Source organism: Schistocerca cancellata, chromosome 1 (assembly GCF_023864275.1).
Source record: "Schistocerca cancellata isolate TAMUIC-IGC-003103 chromosome 1, iqSchCanc2.1, whole genome shotgun sequence".
In the NCBI taxonomy this organism is placed as follows: domain Eukaryota; kingdom Metazoa; phylum Arthropoda; class Insecta; order Orthoptera; family Acrididae; genus Schistocerca; species Schistocerca cancellata.
Window position 1 is genome coordinate 166,264,021 of NC_064626.1, and position 22,980 is coordinate 166,287,000.

Genomic DNA, 22,980 nt, shown 5'->3' on the forward strand with positions numbered 1-22,980 from the left:
CAATTATGGGAAAAACGCAAAAATGGGAAAAACGCAAAAATGGGAAAAACGGAATTATGGGAAAAACGCAATTATGGGAAAAACGCAATTATGGGAAAAACGCAATTATGGGAGAAACGCAATTATGGGAAAAACGCAATTATGGGAAAAACGCAAATAAGGGAAAAACGCAAATATGGGAGAAGAATAATGTGTGGCACAACTTGACTACAAGAAGGATACGGTTGGTTGTAGATATATGGGAAAAACGCATATATGGGAAAATTGCATATATGGGAAAAACGCAAATATGGGAAAAACGCAAATATGGGAAAAACGCAAATATGGGAAAAACGCAAATATGGGAAAAACGCAAATATGGGAAAAACGCAAATATGGGAAAAACGCAAATATGGGAAAAACACGTATATGGGAAAAACACGTATATGGGAAAAACGCAAATATGGGAAAAACGCAAATATGGGAAAAAGGCAAATATGGGAAAAATGAAAATATGGGAAAAACTAAAATATGGGAAAAATTAAAATATGGGAAAAACGAAAATATGAGAAAAACGAAAATATGGGAAAAACAAACATATGGGAAAAACGAAAAAATGGGAAATACGAAAATATGGGGAAAACGCAAACATGGGAAAATGCAAACATGGGAAAAACGCAAACATGGGAAAAAGGCAAACATGGGAAAAACAAAAATATGGGATTATCGCAAATATGGGAACAACGCAAATATTGAAAAAACGCAAATATGGGAAAAAGGCAAATATGGGAAAAAGGCAAATATGGGAAAAAGGCAAATATGGGAAAAAGGCAAATATGGGAAAAAGGCAAATATGGGAAAAAGGCAAATATGGGAAAAAGGCAAATATGGGAAAAAGGCAAATATGGGAAATATGCAAATATGGGAAAAACGCAAATATGGGAAAAACGCATATATGGGAAAAACGCATATATGGGAAAAACGCATATATGGGAAAAACGCAAACATGGGAAAAACGCAAATATGGGATTATCACAAATATGGGAACAACGCAAATATTGAAAAAACGCAAATATGGGAAAAACGAAAATATGGGAAAAAGGCAAATATGGGAAAAACGCAAATATGGGAAATACGTAAATATGGGAGAAGAGTAATGTGTTGCACAACTTGAAGGATTCGGTTGGTAGGAGCCGCAAATACGGGAATAACGGAAATATGGGAACATTAAAAATATGCGAAAAACGCGAATATGGTAAAAACGCAAATATGGTAAAAACGCAAATATGGTAAAAACGCAAATATGGTAAAATGGTAAAAACGCAAATATGGGAAAAACGCATATATGGGAAAAACGCATATATGGGAAAAACGCATATATGGGAAAAACGCATATATGGGAAAAACGCATATATGGGAAAAACGCATATATGGGAAAAACGCATGTATGGGAAAAACGCATGTATGGGAAAAACGCATGTATGGGAAAAACGCATATATGTGAAAAACGCATATATGTGAAAAACGCATATATGGGAAAAACGCATATATGGGAAAAACGCAATTATGGGAAAAACGCAAAAATGGGAAAAACGCAAAAATGGGAAAAACGCAATTATGGGAAAAACGCAATTATGGGAAAAACGCAATTATGGGAGAAACGCAATTATGGGAAAAACGCAATTATGGGAAAAACGCAATTATGGGAAAGACGCAAATAAGGGAAAAACGCAAATATGGGAGAAGAATAATGTGTGGCACAACTTGACTACAAGAAGGGTACGGTTGGTTGTAGATATATGGGAAAAACGCATATATGGGAAAATTGCATATATGGGAAAATTGCATATATGGGAAATACGCAAATATGGGAAATACGCAAATATGGGAAATACGGAAACATGGGAGAAGAGTAATGTGTGGCACAACTTGACTACAAGAAGGATTCGGTTGGTAGGAGATACAGGGGAAAAACGCATATATGGGAAAATTGCATTTATGGGCAAAACGCAAATATGGGAAAAACGCAAATATGGGAAAAATGCAAATGTGGGAAAAACACGTATATGGGAAAAACGCAAATATGGGAAAAACATGTGTAAGTAGGCTGTTTAGATTTTTATATGGGTAATGCCACGTAGCGCTCTGTATGAAAATAACTGGCTGTGCTGTGTGCAGTCTGTGGCTAGTTTGCATTGTTGTCTGCCATTGTAGAGGGGCAGCTGGTTGTGAACAGCGCGTAGCGTTGCGCAGTTGGAGGTGAGCCGCCAGCAGTGGTGGATGTGGGGTGAGAGATGGCGGAGTTTTGATAATCTGTAAGACTGGATGTCAATTATGAATATTAAGGTAAATACATTGTTTGTTCTCTATTAATATCTTTCATTTGCTAACTATCCCTATCAGTAGTTAGTGCCTTCAGTAGTTTGAATCTTTTATTTAGCTGGCAGTAGTGGCGCTCGCTGTATGGCAGTAGTTCGAGTAACGAAGATTTTTGTGAGGTAAGTGATTTCTGAAAGGTGTAGTTTAATGTTACTCAGGGACATTCTTTTGCAGGGATTTTTGATAGTCAGATTGCGTTGCGCTAAAATTATTGTGTGCCAGGTTAAGCACAGTTTTGTATAAATTGTTCTAAGGGGACGTTTCATATGTTGACCCTTAGCCGAGGATACCTCACTGGAATCTTCTGATGTTTTCTTGTAGTTTGTGTATTTAGTGTAGGTTTTGTTTATTGCTAGCGCGTAATTGTAGAGAGAATCTTCTTTGTAGTTGCAGTCTTTCATTGTTGTACTGTAAAACAGTTGTGGCATGCATGTAGAATTGCACCAAGTATTTGGCAGCTGCGCTTGTAATTAACTACATATTATTTTCAGTGCTATGTTAATGTGTTCTCTTATTTTTGCTATTCAAATTGTGCTTTTCTGTGTTATCGCGTGAAATATTGTGACAATAATGGCGTGTGAAAAACGTAACACTCGGCTCCAAAGTAAGCTGAGAAATGACAGTGAAGACGAAAGCAGTGTGTTGGCCCCACCATGTAATGAATTAACTAATATTCAAAGTAGTAATTTGGTAACTGTGCATAGGGAAATGGAGCGGGCGTCAAACAATGGCGTAGGCAGTGAAACAGGTAGTGAACAGGGAAGCATTATCGATCGATCGGTCGGCAACAGCTCGCCTCAGGAATCCGAAATGATAGGACACAATTTTGCAAATACTGTAGATTCAGGTTTTGCGTCCTCACCGTTTTCTCAAATGAGTCAAGACACATTTTCCGATTGTCAAAATGTGAATGTTGCCGGTGCAAATTCACTGCCGAAAAGCACTGAGGAACATGTGTCAGACAGCAGTGCATTGTTATTACAGCTAATGCAACAAATGGGACAAAGGCTACGAAAGTTAGACACAACGCTTGAACAAAATCAGAATTAAATGGGACAAAATCTTCACAAGTTAGACACAATGGAACAAAATCAGAGACAAACACAGCAAAAGCTTCAAAAGTTAGACACAATGGAACAAAATCAGAGACAAACACAGCAAAAGCTTCAAAAGTTAGACACAATGGAACAATACCAGAGACAAACACAGCAAAAGTTAGACACAGTGGAACAAAATCTTAAAAAGTTAGACACCACACTTGAACAAACACGTGAAGATTTAACTGCTGAGTTACATAACATCGAATCGAAATGTCAAAAAATCTGTAATGACGTAAAAACACAAATTTGTGAGCATTTCCAACATATTTTTTCTCGTCATGAAAATGCATTACAGAATCACGAAGCAGCCATAAAAGAACTGCAAACTATTGTTCATGAAAATCATGAGACCTTGCAAGCTAAAATGGACTCAGTTGCATCTACCGATTCGGTTACGCAACTTGCAAAAACTCAGGAAAGCTTAAAGGACACAGTAGATACTCTGAAAATTGTTTCAGAAAGACACATGGAGAAAATTAGTTCATTATCAGAGAAATTAGCCGAACTTTCGGATCAGGTCACTAACTTATCTATGAAGGTAGATGTTAATCTGAATGACACAAAACCGGTAGTCTTTAATGACACAGAAGAGTGTGAAAAAATTAGGAAACTGAAACAAAATCTGAATCAAATTAATACGCAACACCAAAGAGAAATCCGGGAAGTACAAGATCAGCTGACACAGGTAATACAAGAATTACGTATTTCAGAGGACACTCGCGCTCCAACACGGGAAGAGGGACATAGAAATACGGAAAAGCCACAAAATAATAACACAGAGCATTTCGGTAATTATGAAAGAAATTGGCAAGGTACACCGAATTTTGAGATGGAACCGCCGACAGGACGTAACAATGACCGATATGCTACTCGCCGACACGATGATTTTGATTATAAGCTGTTCATTACTACACGTAAATTCAAAACGTTTAAGAATTCTGCCAACGACATTCATCCACGAGCGTGGCTCCATCAATTCTCTCATTGTTTCCCTCCCAACTGGTCATTGGAGCACAGGTTAGAATTTATGTGTGGCTACTTAGAGAATGAACCAGCTGTAAGAATGCGATCGGTCATTCACGATTGCCACAGTGAAGGAGAATTTTACCATGCCTTCCTCTCAGCGTATTGGTCTCTAGCCACACAAGACTGGGTAAAACATAGCATCATGATGATGAAACACTTTGAACAATCTGAATTTTCCAGTCTTGTGAAATATTTTGAAGACATGTTGCACAAGAATCAATACCTGTCAAACCCATAGAGCCCCTCAGAACTCATCCGCATTTGCTTAATCAAACTGCCTGAACATTTACAACATATTATTTTAGCAGGACGTTGCAAAGACGACATTGAAGCTTTTCAGGGACTGTTACAAGAATTAGAAATTGACACAGACAGTCGTGGGATGCAAAAACAGGAAAACAATCACTACAGGTCACATCCGTCACAATTCCGTGACGACAGAAACGATAACTGGACGCGACAAGGCTATTCTCACCACACAAATCGTGACCAAAATAGACACCACACGTATGACAACCGTTGGCAGAGTAGTAATAATTACAGGGAAAGATCACCTCTCCGCAGTAATGACTATGACAGACACAATCAGAGAAACAGACAATATGGGAACCAAAATAACTATTATCAAGGGAGACAGAATAACTTTAGACGCAACGGTCCAGCGCGTAGTTACGATTCAGGGAGAAATTCTCCACCACGTGACCGACAAGAAAGAAACTATGGAATCTACCGACATGACGACAGACGATATGATCGTAATGACAGACCTGAATTGCATCAGAACTGGCGAGATTTAAACAGAGCAGAGCACTCTCGTCACGATGAATTTGTAGAAGTTAGGTCTCCAAATCCCAATAACAACGCGCGCCAACAAAGAGACAATAGGCAATGACTCACTCCGTTGGCAGCCAGAATACGTATTTATGAAACTGATGACGCAGCTGCCGTAGCTAGTAATTACGTAAAAATGGAAGACATTAGGGACATCTTACTCCAGGAACACGACGTAAAACATAACAACATTGCATATCCTGTGATTCACATTACTGTAAATGACGTAAAATTTACGGCAGTACTTGACTCTGGCAGTCCCATTTCAGTAATTAGTGAAACAGCTTTTAGCAAATGCAACAAATCGAACGATTGCCCCACACTTCCGTTACGTAAGATTAAATTACAAGGTGCAATCTTTGGAAAAAGTGTAGATGTACGCCAACAAACCAATTTAGAATTCTTTTGCCAAAGCCACAGCTTCTCTATGAACTTTCTTATTGTTCCATTATTGTCGACGGAAATTATACTGGGAGTAGACTTTTTGAATGAATACAAAGCAAGCTTAAGCTTTCACGATGCTGAAATAAGTTTAGAGAAAGAAGGTAAGTCAATAGCTTTGAAATTTGAAGACTGGCTCTCAAACCATGATGAAGAAATTAATCGGCTTTACCTTCTGTTAGATAACAGTTCGGAATTTTCTACGGAACTAGACACTAACAATCACTCTGCAAGTACTGACAGGGATGACATCGACGGCATATTTGAAATTAATGAGTTAATTCAGAATAAAATTCAAACAATTGAGAATTGTAATGACACTGATAGGCAGGACCTTTTTGAGATTTTACAAGCACATTCCACAGTTTTTACTCACAAAACAGGAACAATCAAGGGATTTCAATACCAATTTCGTGTTCGTGAGCATACTAAATTTTGTGTTAGACCATACGTAATTCCAGCACATTATAGGGACCGTGTCAGAACAGAAATACAAGCTATGCTTGACGAGGGCATTATTGAGCCTGCAGTAAGCTCATACAACAATCCGTTACATGTTGTTGAGAAGAAAAATGGATCGATCAGACTTGTCTTAGATTCGAGACAAATCAATACTATCATTATTCCTGAAACAGACAGGCCGCAGACGATGGAAGAACTTCTTCAAAATTTTAATGGTGTAAAAGTGTTGTCTTCCATTGATCTCAGATCCAGCTTTTATCAGATCGAACTTCATCCAGAATGCAGAAAATACACAGCTTTCCTTTGTTTCGGCGTTTGTTATCACTTTCGGAAACTTCCTTTTGGTTTGAACATTTCTTCGGCAGCATTCATTCGCGGGTTAAATTCCATATTACCTGAGTTCTTAAAACGTCACATCACCTTATATGTGGACGATATTCTAATAGCAGAAGCTTCATGGGAACAACATAACCGCATCCTCAACAGTTTGTTACGTATTTTTGCAGAATCTGGAATTACAGTTAACTTGGAAAAGTCTGAATTCGGTAGGTCAAAGGTGAAGTTTTTGGGACATATCATTTCTTCTGAGGCATTCAGCCGGATCCTGAAAAGTTAGAAGCAATCAGAGCCATTCCAGTTCCATCCACAAAAAAACAAGTCCGTAGTTTTCTAGGTCTCGTAAATTTTTCCGTCGTTTTCTGAATATGCAAATTCTAGTTACACCAAAACTTTGTTCTCTCACTGGAAAAAATACTATTTGGAACTGGGACGAACAAGCACAGTTGGAATTCAATTCTTTGAAAGATGCGTTACTTCACGCGCCAATACTAGCTCATACAGATCTGTCACAAGATTTCTGCCTTAGCACGGATTCTTCTAAAGTCGGTCTTGGTGCCCACTTATTTCAAGAAGCCATAGAAAATGACACTACTGTTCAGAAAACCATTGCTTTTGCTAGCCGAGTGCTAACAAAACCTGAAAAAAATTATTCCGTTACTGAATTAGAAGCTTTAGCTATCGTTTGGGCATTTAACAAATTCCGTTTCTTTCTTTCTGGTAAGCACGTAAAAGTATACAGTGATCATCGTGCATTACAATTTCTTATGTCTTCAAAATTAAATCATGATAGGTTAAAACGTTGGGCATTGTTTCTGCAAGAATTCCGCTTCACAATAGTCTACATTCCCGGCAACGAGAACATTGTTGCGGACGCGCTGTCACGCGCACCGGCTGGGTTTGAGAAAAGTAACACAGAAGGCAACCTCGAGAAAAATTTCAGTATTCTTTACATTCAGAAAGTCGCCTTTGAAAACTTCATCACCACATCTTTAAAGGACATTGCTCATGAGCAAGATAAAGATCCGATTTGGAAAGACATCAAAAGTAAATGGCATGAAAAGACACACACTCAGATTCGGCATTATTACCTGGTTAGAAACAACATACTCTTCAAACGCTGCACTGTTGATGACAAGCTATGGGTACTTTGCATTCCAGACGATTTTGTTAATAAGCTCATTTGGTACATTCATTTCAGCTACGCACATTTTGGTCCACGAAAATGTTATCATATTCTTCGAACGACTTGTTATTTTAACAATATGGAAAAGAGAATTCGAAGAGTCTTGTCTGTTTGTAAACTTTGTCAAAAGGCGAAACCATCTACTGTCTCACATCGTGCTCCGCTGTTTCCTATCATTCCTTCTAAATTAAAAGAATTTGCTGCTGTTGATCTCTTGGGACCGCTTGTCAGAACATCTAATGGATTTGCGTACGTTCTAGTCGCTGTTGAACTCACTTCAAAATTTGTTTCTTTCACTCCGTTACGTAAAGCCACTGGACGGTCTGTATCTAACGCCTTTGTTAAAAATTTCTTACGTGAAGTTGGACACGTTAGTAAAGTCATTTCAGATAACGGACCGCAATTCAGATCTGCTGTTTGGTCACGCATGCTTCGGAATCATAAAATCAAACCTGTTTTTATTTCATTGTATTCACCACATTGTAACCCGTCTGAACGGATTATGAAAGAAATCAATAAGCTTTGCAGACTTTATTGTCACAGAAAGCATCAGCATTGGGACAGAATTTACACTTATTTCAAAATGTGCTGAATGAAATGCCTCATGATTCCACTGCTTTACCACCTACTCTTGCACTAAAGAATGAAGAACCACCGAACAGAATCAGAGAGCTTGTACCTTTCCCGAATACACGTAAACTTCGACACAAAGACATAATTGATTTGGCTCTTAAAAATATAAAATCTGCAGCAGACAAAAGGAGAAAACTACACGGTAAAGCAAATGCAAAGAAATTATATATTGGTCAGAAAGTTCTCATTAAAGCTCATTCATTGTCACATAAGAAGAAACACTTGAGTCACAAATTCTTTCTAGTTTACAATGGACCTTACAGAATCCGACGTATACCACATGATAATTGCGTTGAAGTTGAAACTCTGCGTACTAGGAAGAGTAAAGGTTTACACCACATTTCTCATGTAAAACCATTTATTGACAGATAATCTGCTTTTTAACTTAGTCTTTGCAATTTTCACTTCATGCTACTTGTACAATTTGTCACACTGAGAAACTGTTAACATGCAACTATGTTTTAAAGCTAACTAAACATCCAGTCAAGAACATAGGTAACTTAGACAAGTAATTGCGAATGCATTGTTATTGCGAACAGACGACACAGTGTGGTTATTTATACATTCCTCCTTGTTAGTTGCACGATTACGTAACGAATATACGGCTTACATACTTAGAATATATACCAGCACTGCTAATGAAATTGTCATGCAACATTTTTGTTTGCTTGAGAGTGGATTCTGGATTTGAGGTGCTTTCTGTGAAATGCCAGATGACACAGTGGTTAGTTTATGTGACAGCTACACGATTTTATTACGACGCTGCTAATGCGTGACAATTTACAATGTTGCTTTTGCGGTGTATCTGTTTTATATCTGCACAGTTTTTTCTGAATTCTTCTATAAAGTGAGACATGTTTTAGTGGTGACTTTTGTGCTGTTGCTACAAGGAGACAGCCTTTTCCGTAGGACAACAATACGTTACAGCACAGTACTTTCCTCATCACGGCAATAAACGTAATAACTAAGTTATCTATACGCAAAGCATTTCACTTTTGTGTATCATGAGGTAAGTACATTGACTTCTGCAGAACTTAGCTTTCGGAGGACAATAACTACGACACTTCCCAGAGATTATCTTACAGCAAGACGCATATTTAGCGCTACAGGACACGTATTTGAGTGATTAATTTTGTACTTAAAACATTTATTTTTAAAGATTTTTGAATTACAAAGAAAGTTTTTCGTGATACATTTCATTCCATTGCTGTAATCTGTAACACCTGAGGGTATAATTACAATAATCCTCAGGGGGGTACACGTTTACTTTGTGTACCATGTGTCTGGCAAGCACAAGGAGCCCTAGCTAATATGGTATTTGCTTATACAATTTAACACATCGGTACCATATTTCTCTAACACATAAATTACACAGCTATCTGATCATTTAACGGAGAAACAAACATCTTTTTTACTACGTCAGTGACACATGTTTACGCAATTACAGAGTTGGATTACTTCACACTTAAGAAATTGTATTTTGTCTGTACTTTTTGCACTGTTCATATTTTTTTGGAACCATTGTGATACTATGAGAGCTTTGAATGATGTATTTGGTATGGGATCATGATTTTTAAAGAACGTTTGAGGTAGATGACACTTTTGACATGAGCAGAGAATTTTTTTAGATTCTGAAATTATTGCAGAAGGCTACGACGTTTTTGAGATTTGACTGAGGTGTTATGATGTTACTATTACGACGACGATGTGTATTATGCTGCTGAGGTATGTTTATGATCAATAAGCTAATGCTATATGAGTTATTTGATTAAACTACGTATGTTATGATGAAATATTGAAGAAGTGTTGACGAATAAGGTAAGGAATAATGAATAGAAGTTAGGGACTCTTGACTTGTGAAAAAGGATGTTGGAAACCGAGAATCGTACTTTAAAGAGTTATGAAATGTGTGTAAATGCGTGAATGTATCACAATGCCGGCGAAAATTTTTTGGACACTGTTATATTCATAAGATTTTGTTTCTACAGATTTGTAACGCAAATTCTTGACCTGTGAAGACTGTCACTGTAGCGGAAACTGCTGTCGTAAATATTTCCGTAAGAAAGATAATTGACCACCTGCACGTGCGTCGTCGGGACACAGCTGTGTCAAACACCTGGAGAACAAGCCATTAGGGTGTGCCTTTCATCGCTAATGCGACACCCTCGTTACTTGAAAACATATGATTTTTGTAATGCGTTGTGGGCACACAGCTGTGTCAAACACCTGGAGAACAAGCCATTAGGGTGTGCCTTTCATCGCTAATGCGACACCCTCGTTACTTAAAAACATATGATTACTCGCACTTTGTGCTAATTATTGAAATGCTTATGAATTGATGGGAAATATTCGTACATCTGCACACCTGATTATGACAAGTGTCTTTCTCCGAGGGTTGAGTGCTACTGACTTACGAAATGCCACATGACTATTGAATGATATTTTTATGCTTTGCTTTTCATAGTTGCTTATTTCATTTGATGTCTGGTTTCCAGCTGTGTTGCAGCATTGCTTTTATAAAATGAAATGCATTTGCTAATGTGAACACTTTCTGTCAACAGATCTATTAAATAATTATTTTTTTATCCACATTCTTTAAAAAAGGAGCACTTGGAAAGGAAAGAACAATGAGGAACTAGTAACAGTAACACATAATTTTCTTTTCAAGTACATGGTAATATTTTTTTTACAATAAGTTGTTGTGGTGCACCACTTTAATTACATAGACATTAGGGTGTGAATAGACATTTCCCTTTTCTGCATTGTTGTTTTTACTGTAATATTTTTCTGCTTGAGCTATGTCATGTATAGATATAAGTTTTATATTTTTATATTTCCTGCTGCTGTTTGCCAGGCATAGTGTTATTGAATTTGACTTTTGCTAATTTCTTAATGCTGCTTGCTTCGCAAATCTGCGTTTTTTTTCATTGCTGTTTATATTAACTGTTTTATGTGATGCTGCATTGGCTCGTCCCTTGGTATATATATCTGAGCTCAGTAGATTTAAGTTAGCTTAAGAGGGGGTATACTATATAAGACACTGACTATGGAGAATAGGTAAAGAATGCATTGGGAAGTTATATGAAAAAGATTTGGGCCCAAATGAGTATTGTACAATCAGAAATAATTATTTTGAAACAAATATGAATAGAATACAGGAACGAGGTATAGATAGGACTTTTTGGGAATAATGACGAATGAAGGGAGATCTCCAAGAAGCAAAGAAAGTTTTGTTTGCCAAATACTGCAGTAAAACAAACCCTGTCCTTTCCTTGTGTTATCCCACTATGTCTTTGTGTACCCTTGTGTATTTCTTTTCTTCCTGTCTCTGTGTAGTTTCATAGAATTTTTTTCTTCTTCTAATATTAAGCTACATTCACTATGATGAGGAATACTGTTCTCCTCAAATATAATTGGCATTAATAATATGTTATTTTCTTTGTAAAGATGCTTAGACATTATTTATTCTGTTTTGTTTTCATGCTCATGTGTGAAGTTGACGTTTCAAAAGTGATTCTGATCTTTTATTTTTGTACTCATGTCATCATTCCTGTAACACTGATGTATATGTTTATTTCTATTCTTTTGTAAAGCCCCTATTACTACAAATGTTATTTGTATTGTTATGTTTTTAATGATGTATTTTGTATCTTTGTAATTATATTCTTATGTTATATAATTGTAATTGACGCCAGTTAATCAAATTAAGTAACTTGAAAGCATTCATTTCACTGCACACATTTCTGTTGGTCATAGTATATGGGCAATATGTGATAAGTAGGGACTGATAGTGTTTGCACGTGTGTTAATAATTCAGCAAGGGACTGGATAACAGCATTGTTGGTTCTAAGGACAGTTCCACAAACTTTGTGAGTGCACAAGTGGGGGTATATGGACTTGCTATCTTCTCTGCAAGACTCTTCGATGGTGATTGTGCACCTGCACAGTCGCAACAGATGGCTGCTGGCCATCTCTACAAGGACTACAGTGGGTCTGCATCTCTGATGACCCACCAATACCATACACTCTACCAGGACTGCAGTGGGTCTGCTCTGTGATGACCTACCTACCAATATTCGTCAGAACTTCGAATGACTCTGCTGTGGGTTTGCTCCATTGTGGCCCATTACCTGTCAGCATGTCAAGAGTCAGTACTGTCTTTCCGTTGGAAGGACACCACTACTTCTTCAAGACTGCATGGAAATCCACTACTTCTGTGTGCAATTTTTTTACTAATGAGACTTTGTGAAAAAAAAACTGTAATTACTATTATGATGAATGATCAGGACTGTCTTTATGGACTGTGAGAAAATTTTAGCTTTTGACCAACATTGTATCAATAAGTGTGTGCCTTGGATGTCTTTGTTAGTGTAATTATGAAAAATTTTATCAAATCATTATTGGCCACTGGCCAAAAAAAATTTGTAAAATTTTTTGTGGGGAGCATGGGGGCTATGTAAGTAGGCTCTTTAGATTTTTATATGGGTAATGCCACGTAGCGCTCTGTATGAAAATCACTGGCTGTGCTGTGTGCAGTCTGTGGCTAGTTTGCATTGTTGTCTGCCATTGTAGAGGGGCAGCTGGATGTGAACAGCGCGTAGCGTTGCGCAGTTGGAGGTGAGCCGCCAGCAGTGGTGGATGTGGGGAGAGAGATGGCGGAGTTTTGATAATCTGTAAGACTGGATGTCAATTATCAATATTAAGGTAAATACATTGTTTGTTCTCTATTAATATCTTTCATTTGCTAACTATCCCTATCAGTAGTTAGTGCCTTCAGTAGTTTGAATCTTTTATTTAGCTGGCAGTAGTGGCGCTCGCTGTATGGCAGTAGTTCGAGTAACGAAGATTTTTGTGAGGTAAGTGATTTCTGAAAGGTGTAGTTTAATGTTACACAGGGCCATTCTTTTGCAGGGATTTTTGATAGTCAGATTGCGTTGCGCTAAAATTATTGAGTGCCAGGTTAAGCACAGTTTTGTATACATTTTTCTAAGGGGACGTTTCACACGTATATGGGAAAAACGCAAATATGGGAAAAACGCAAATATGGGAAAAACGCAAATATGGGAAAAACGCAAATATGGGAAAAACGCAAATATGGGAAAAACGCAAATATGGGAAAAACGCAAATATGGGAAAAGCGCAAAAATGGGAAAAGCGCAAAAATGGGAAAAGCGCAAAAATGGGAAAAGCGCAAAAATGGGAAAAGCGCAAAAATGGGAAAAGCGCAAAAATGGGAAAAGCGCAAAAATGGGAAAAGCGCAAAAATGGGAAAAGCGCAAAAATGGGAAAAGCGCAAAAATGGGAAAAGCGCAAAAATGGGAAAAGCGCAAAAATGGGAAAAGCGCAAAATGGGAAAAGCGCAAAATGGGAAAAACGAAAATATGGGAAAAACGAAAATATGGGAAAAACGAAAATATGGGAAAAACGAAAATATGAGAAAAACGAAAATATGGGAAAAACGAAAATATGGGAAAAACGAAAATATGGGAAAAACGAAAATATGGGAAAAACGAAAATATGGGAAAAACGAAAATATGGGAAAAACGAAAATATGGGAAAAACGAAAATATGGGAAAAACGAAAATATGAAAAAAACGAAAATATGAAAAAAACGAAAATATGAAAAAAACGAAAATATGGGAAAAACAAAAATATGGGAAAAACAAAAATATGGGAAAAATAAAAATATGGGAAAAAACGAAAGTATGGGAAAAACGAAAGTATGGGAAAAACGAAAATATGGGAAAAACGAAAATATGGGAAAATGATAATATGGGAAAATGATAATATGGGAAAATGATAATATGGGAAATACGAAAATATGGGAAATACGAAAATATGTGAAAAACGCAAATATGTGAAAAACGCAAATATGTGAAAAATGCAAATATGTGAAAAACGCAAATATGGGAAAAACGCAAATATGGGAAAAACGCAAATATGGGAAAAACGCAAATATGGGAAAAACGCAAATATGGGAAAAACGCAGATATGGGAAAAACGCAAATATGGGAAACACGCAAATATGGGAAAAACGCAAATATGGGAAAAACGCAAATATGGGAAACACGCAAATATGGGAAACACGCAAATATGGGAAACACGCAAATATGGGAAACACGCAAATATGGGAAAAACACGAATTTGGGAATAACGCAAGTATGGGAAAGACGCAAATTATGGGAAAAAGGCAATTATGGGAAAAACGCAAATATGGGAAAAGGCAATTATGGGAAAAGGCAACTATGGGAAAAGGCAACTATGGGAAAAAGGCAAAGATGGGAAAAACATAAATATGGGAAATACGCAAATATGGGAAATACGCAAATATGGGAAATACGCAAATATGGGATATACGCAAATATGGGAAATACGCAAATATGGGAAATACGCAAATATGGGAAATACGCAAATATGGGAAATACGCAAATATGGGAAATACACAAATATGGGAAATACACAAATATGGGAAATACACAAATATGGGAAATACGCAAATATGGGAAATACGCAAATATCGGAATTACGCAAACATGGGAAATACGCAAATATGGGAGAAGAGTAATGTGTGGCACAACTTGACTACAAGAAGGGTTCGGTTGGTAGGAGATATAGGGGAAAACCGCAAATATGGGAATAACGAAAATACGAGCACAACAAAAATGTGGAAAAACGCATATATGGGAAAAACGCATATATGGGAAAAACGCAAATATGGGAAAAACGAAAATATGGGAAATACACAAATATGGGAAATACGCAAATATGGGAAATACGCAAATATGGGAAATACGCAAATATCGGAATTACGCAAACATGGGAAATACGCAAATATGGGAGAAGAGTAATGTGTGGCACAACTTGACTACAAGAAGGGTTCGGTTGGTAGGAGATATAGGGGAAAACCGCAAATATGGGAATAACGAAAATACGAGCACAACAAAAATGTGGAAAAACGCATATATGGGAAAAACGCATATATGGGAAAAACGCAAATATGGGAAAAACGAAAATATGGGAAAAACGAAAATATGGGAAAAACGAAAATATGGGAAAAACGAAAATATGGGAAAAACGAAAATATGGGAAAAACGTAAATATGGGAAAAACGTAAATATGGGAAAAACGTAAATATGGGAAAAACGTAAATATGGGAAAAACATAAATATGGGAAAAACGTAAATATGGGAAAAACGAAAATATGGGAAAAACGAAAATATGGGAAAAACGAAAATATGGGAAAAACGAAAATATGGGAAAAACGAAAATATGGGAAAAACGAAAATATGGGAAATGCGAAAATATGGGAAATGCGAAAATATGGGAAATGCGAAAATATGGGAAATACGAAAATATAGGAAAAATGCAAATATGGGAAAAACGCAAATATGGGAAAAACGCAAATATGGGAAAAACGCAAATATGGGGAAAACGCAAATATGGGGAAAACGCAAATATGGGGAAAACGCAAGTATGGGGAAAACGCAAGTATGGGGAAAACGCAAGTATGGGGAAAACGCAAGTATGGGGAAAACGCAAATATGGGGAAAACGCAAATATGGGGAAAACGCAAATATGGGGAAAACGCAAATATGGGGAAAACGCAAATATGGGAAAAACGCAAATATGGGAAAAACGCAAATATGGGAAAAACGCAAATATGGGAAAAGCGCAAATATGGCAAAAGCGCAAGTATGGGAATAACGAAAATATGGGAAAAACGAAAATATGGGAGAAGAGAACTTTGTGGCACAACTTGACTTGAAGAATGATTCGGTTGGTAGGGCGGTTGGTAAGAGATATATGGGATAAATGCAGATATGGGAAAAACGCAAATATGGGGAAAACGCAAATACAGCAAAAACGCAAATATGGGAAATACGCAAATATGGGAAAAACGCAATTATGGGAAAAACGCAATTATGGGAAAAACGCAATTATGGGAAAAACGCAATTATGGGAAAAACGCAATCATGGGAAAAACGCAATCATGGGAAAAACGCAATTATGGGAAAAACGATATTAATGGAAAAAAACAATTATGGGGAAAATGTAATTGATGTGTTGGTTAATGAGCCAACACCGTGTACATAGAGGAGGCTTAAATGCACGGTAACTAACGCAGACGGCCGTGAAGTCTGGAACAGGATAAGTAATGAATGCTAATAAGAAAAGTACGTATCTAAGTTAATACTCAACTTTAATGCATCCTTGTGGTACATCGCTCTTGACGATACAAATGAGACTCTTTCAATACAAGCACTGTAAGGCTAATGGCGCCTTGCTAGGTCGTAGTCATGGACTTAGCTGAAGGCTATTCTAACGGTCTCTCGGCAAATGAGAGAAAGGCTTCGTCAGTGTAGTCGCTAGCAAAGTCATCGTACAACTGGGGCGAGTGCTAGTCCGTCTTTCTAGACCTGAAATGTGGTGGCGCTAGGTCTGCAAGTACTGACAGTGGCGAACGCGGGTCCGACATGTACTAATGGACCGCGGCCGATTTAAAGCTACCACCTAGCAAGTGTGGTGTCTGGCGGTGACACCACAGTAATTATAGGAAAAACGCAAATATGAGAAAAACGCAAATATGGGAAAACGAAAATATGGGAAAAACGCAAATATGGGAAAAAAGAATTATGGGAAAAACGCAATTATGTGAAAAACGCAATATGGGAAAAACGAAATTATGGGACAAACGCAATTATGGGAAAAACTCAAATATGAGAAAAACGAAAATATGGGAAAAACGCAAATATGTGGAAAACGCAAATATGAGAGTAGAGAAATTTGTGGCACAACTTGACTAGAGAAGGATTCGGTTCGTAGGACGGTTCATAGGAAATATATGGGAAAAACGTAAATATGGGAGAAACGCAAATATGGGAGAAACGCAAATATGGAAAAACGCAAATTTGGGAAAAACGCAAATATGGGAGGAGAGAAATTTGTGGCACAACTTGACTAGAAGAAGGATACAGTTGGTAGGACGGTTGGTAGGAGATATACGGGAAAAACGCAAATATGAAAAAAACGCAATTATGGGAAAAACTCAACTATGGGAAAAACGCAATTATGAGAGAAACGCAATTATGGGAAAAACGGAATTATAGGAAAACCCCATTTATGGGAAAAATGTAATAATAGGAAAAATGCAAACATGAGAAAAACGCAAACATTGGAAAAACGCTAATATGGGAAAAATGCAAATATGGGCGAAACGCAAATACGAGAAAAACGCAAATATGGGAAAAACAAAAATATGGGAGAAACACAAATATGGGAAAATCGCAAATATGGGATTAAACGCAAATGTGGGAGAAGAGAAATTTGTGGCACAACTTGACTAGAAGAAGGATACAGTTGGTAGGACGGTTAGTAGGACATATATGGGAAAAATGCAAATATGGGGAAAACGCAAATATGGGAAAAACGCAAATATGGGAAACCCTCAAATATGGGATAAACGCAATTATGAGAAAAACGCAAATATAGGAAAAACGCAAATATGGGAAAAACGCAAATATGAGATAAACGCAATTATGGGAAAAACTCAATTATATGAAAAACTCAATTATGGGAGAAACGCAATTATGGGAAAAACAACATTATAGGAAAAACGCAATTATGGGGAAAATGTAATTATAGGAAAAACGCAAATATGAGAAAAACGCAAATATGGGAAAAATGCAAATATGGGAAAAACGCAATTATGGGAAAAACGCAAAAATTGTAAAAACGCAATATGGGAAAAACGAAATTATGGGACAAACGCAATTATGGGAGAAACTCAAATATGAGAAAGACGAAAATATGGCAAAAACGGAAATATGGGAAAAACGCAAATATGGGAAAAAGGCAAATATGGGTAAAAACGCAAATATGGCAAAAGCGCAAGTATGTGAATAACAATAAATATGGGAAAAACGAAAATATGGGAGAAGGGAAATTTGTGGCACAACTTGACTAGAGGAAGGATTCGGTTCGTAGGACGGTTCATAGGAAATATATGGGAAAAACGCAGTTACTGAATAATGCAAATATCCGAAAAACGCAAATATTGGAAAAACACAAATATGGGAAATATGCAAATATGAGAAATACGCAAATATGGGAAAAAGGCAAATATGGGTAAAACCCAAATATGGGAAAAACGCAATATGGGAAAAACGAAATTATGGGAAAAACGCAGTTATGGGAAAAACGCAAATATGAAAAAAACGGAAATATGGGAAGTGGCACAACTTGACTAGAACAAGGATACGGTTGGTAGTACGGTTGGTAGGAGATATATGGGAAAAACGCAAATATGGGGAAAACGCAAATATGGGTAAAGCGCAAATATGGGAAATGCGCAGATATGGGAGAAGCGCAAATATGGGATAAGTGCAAATGTGAGAAAAGTGCAAATGTGGGATAAGTGCAAATGTGGTATAAGCCCAAATGTGGGAAAAACGCAAATGTGGGAAAAACGCGAATTTGAGAAAAACGCGAATGTGGGAAAAACGCAAATATGGGAAAAAACGCAAATATGGGAAAAATGCAAATATGAGAAAAACGCAAATATCGGAGTAGAGAAATTTGTGGCACAATTTGACTTGAAGCAGGATTCGGTTGGTAGGACGGTTGGTAAGAGATATATGGAAGAAATGCAAATACGGGAAAAATGCAGATATGGGAAAAACGCAAATATGGGAAAAACGCAAATATGGGGAAAACGCAAATATGGGAAATACGCAATTATGGGAAAAACGCAATTATTGGAAAAACGCGATTATGGGATAAACGAAATTATGAAAAACGCAATTATGGGGAAAACGCAATTAGGGGGTAAACGAAATTATGAAAATCGCAATTATGAGAAAAACGCAATTATGGGAAAAACGCAAATATGAGAAAAACGCAAATATGGGAAAAACAAAAATATGGGAAAAACAAAAATATGGGAAAAACGCAAATATGGGGAAAACGCAAGTATGGGAAAAACGCAAATAGTGGAAAAACGCAAACATGGGAAAAAAGCAAATATGAGTAAAACGCAAATATCGGAAAAACGCAAATATGGGAGAAGGGAAATGTGTGGCACAACTTGACTATAAGCAGGATTCGGTTGGTAGGTGATATATGGGAGAAACGCAAATACGAGAGAAACGCAAATACGGGAAAACGCAAATACGGGAAAAACGCAAATACGGAAATAACGCAAATACAGGACAAACGCAAATACGGGACAAACGCAAATACAGGACAAACGCATATTTGGGACAAACGCATATACGGGACAAACGCAAATAGGGGAACAACGCAAATAGGGGACAAACGCAAATACGGGACAAACGCAAATACGGGACAATCGCAAATAGGGGAAAAACGCAAATATGGGAAAAACGCATATACGTGAAAAACGCAAATACGGGGAAAACGCAAATACAGGGAAAACGCAATTACGGGGAAAACGCAACACAGGAAACCGCAATCACGGGGAAAACGCAATTATGGCGAAAACACAATTATGGCGAAAACGCAATTATGGGAAAAACGCAATTATGGGAAAAACGCAAATATGGGATAAGCGCAAATATGGGAACAACACACTTATGGGAAAAACGCGATTATGGGATAAACGAAATTATGAAAAACGCAATTATGGGGAAAACGCAATTATGGGATAAACGAAATTATGAAAATCGCAATTATGAGAAAAACGCAATTATGGGAAAAACGCAAATATGAGAAAAACGCAGATATGGAAAAAACAAAAATATGGGAAAAACGCAAATATGGGAAAGACGCAAATATGGGAAAAACGCAAATATGGGATAAAACGCAAATGTGGGAGAAGAGAAATTTGTGGCACAAATTGACTAGAAGAAAGATACAGTTGGTAGGACGGTTGGTAGGAGATATATGAGAAAAACGCAAATATGGAGAAAACATAAACATGGGAAAAACGCAAATATGGGAAAAACGCAAATATGGGAAAAACGCAAATATGGGGAAAACGCAAGTACGGGAAAAACGCAAATAGTGGAAAAACGCAAATAGTGGAAAAACGCAAACATGGGAAAAAAGCAAATATGGGAAAAACGCAAATATCGGAAAAACGCAAATATGGGAGAAGGGAAATGTGTGGCACAACTTGACTATAAGCAGGATTCGGTTGGTAGGTGATATATGGGAGAAACGCAAATATGAGAGAAACGCAAATACGGGAAAACGCAAATACGGGAAAAACGCAAATACGGGAATAACGCAAATACAGGACAAACGCAAATACGGGACAAACGCAAATACAGGACAAACGCATATTTGGGACAAACGCATATACGGGACAAACGCAAATAGGGGAACAACGCAAATAGGGGACAAACGCAAATACGGGACAAACGCAAATACGGGACAAACGCAAATACGGGACAATCGCAAATAGGGGAAAAACGCAAATATGGGAAAAACGCATATACGTGAAAAACGCAAATACGGGGAAAACGCAAATACGGGGAAAATGCAATTACGGGGAAAACGCAACACAGGAAACCGCAATCACGGGGAAAACGCAATTACGGCGAAAACACAATTATGGCGAAAACGCAATTATGGGAAAAACGCAATTATGGGAAAAACGCAAATATGGGATAAGCGCAAATATGGGAACAACGCACTTATGGGGAAAAACGCAATTATGGTAAAAACGCAGATACGGGGAAAACACAAATGTGGGATAAACGCAAATGTGGGAAAAGTGCAAATATGGGACAAGCGCAAATATGGGATAAGCGCAAATGTGGGAAAAACGCAAGTACGGGAAAAACGCAAATGTGGGAAAAACGCGAATATGGGAAAAACGCAAATATGGGAAAAAAGCAAATATGAGAATAAAGCAAATACGGGAAAAAAGCAAATATACAAAAAACGCAAATATGCGAAAAACGCAAATATGCGAATAACGCAAATATGGGAAAAACGCAAATATGTGGAAAACGCAAATATGGGAAAAACGCAAATATGGGAGAAGAGAAATTTGTGGCACAATTTGACTAGAAGAAGGAATCGGTTGGTTGGACTGTTGGTAGGAGATATATGCGAGACACGCAAATACGGCAAAATCGCAAATACGGGAAAAACGCATATACCGGAATAACGCAAATACGGGAAAAACGCAAATATGGGATAAACGCAAATATGGGAAAAACGCAAATAACGGAAAAACGCAAATATGGGAGAAGAGAAATGTGTGGCACAACTTGACTAGAAGGAGGATTCGGTTGGTAGGAGATATATGGGAAAAACGCAAATATGGGAAAAACGAAAATATGGGAAAAACGCAAATATGGGAAAAACGCAAAATAAGAGAAAAACGCAAATATGGGAAAAACTTAAATATGGGAAAAAAACAAATTTGTGAAAAATGAAAATATGGGAAAAACGCAAATGTGGGAGAAGAGAAATTTGTGGCACAAATTGACTAGAAGGAGGATACGGTGGTAGGACGGTTGGTAGGAGATACATGGGAAAAACGCAAATATGGGAAAAACGCAAATACGGGAAAAACGCAAATATGTGAAAAACGCAAGTATGGGAACAACGCAAGTATGGGAATAACGCAAATATGGGAAAAACGTAAATATGGGGTAAACGCAAATATGGGAAAAACGCAAATAACAGAAAAACGCAGAAGATCTGGGACGAAGAAAGAATTCCTGAAGACTGGCAGTGTGCCCTGATACACCCACTACACAAAAAGGGGGATAAGATGAATGTTAATAATTATAGAGGGATCTCGCTACTACCAGTAGGATACAAAATTTTGTCAAAGAAATTACTTCAAATCGTGGAGCCAGTTCTGGATAAAAAAATAGGTGAATATCAAGCAGGTTTTAGACAAGGTAGATCCTGTATTGAACAAATATTTAACCTGAAAACACTAATTCGTTACAGAATCTCAAGAGGCCAGAGATTTGCAATAGTATTTGTAGATTTCAAAAAAGCATACGACTCGGTAGATAGAGAAACATTACTGAAAGTATTGGAAGAATTTGGGGTCGATAAGAAAACAATTCAAATTATCAAACAGACGCTAACAAACAGTAAGGCCAAAGTTAAATTTATGGGTGAAATTTCAAGGAAGTTCGAAATTAAAACAGGTGTTAGACAAGGTGATGGTTTATCCCCAATCCTCTTCAACTGCGAACTGGAAAAGATACTGAGAATATGGAAAGAAGAACTCAAAGGCACCAAGAATGACATCAGAATTGGAACAAAAAAAGAAAAAATAGAAGTGGACTGTTTAGCTTTTGCAGACGATCTGGCAATAATTACAGAAAACGAAGAAATAGCTCAGAACTACTTGGAGAAACTACAAGAAGTTTCGGCCAGAGCTGGACTGCAGATTTCATTTGAAAAAACCGTGTATATGTCTAATCATAGAAATAACAAGAAAAATCTTATTACTAAATATGGCAATATTAAGAGAGTAGAAAAATTTAAGTATTTAGGTGAAATAATTCAAGTGAATGGTTTAGACAAGAGTGCAAACCAGGCGAGAGCAAGGAAAATGGAATATGCTTTTCAAAAAACCAAAGACATATATAACAAAAAAAACATTTCGATTCA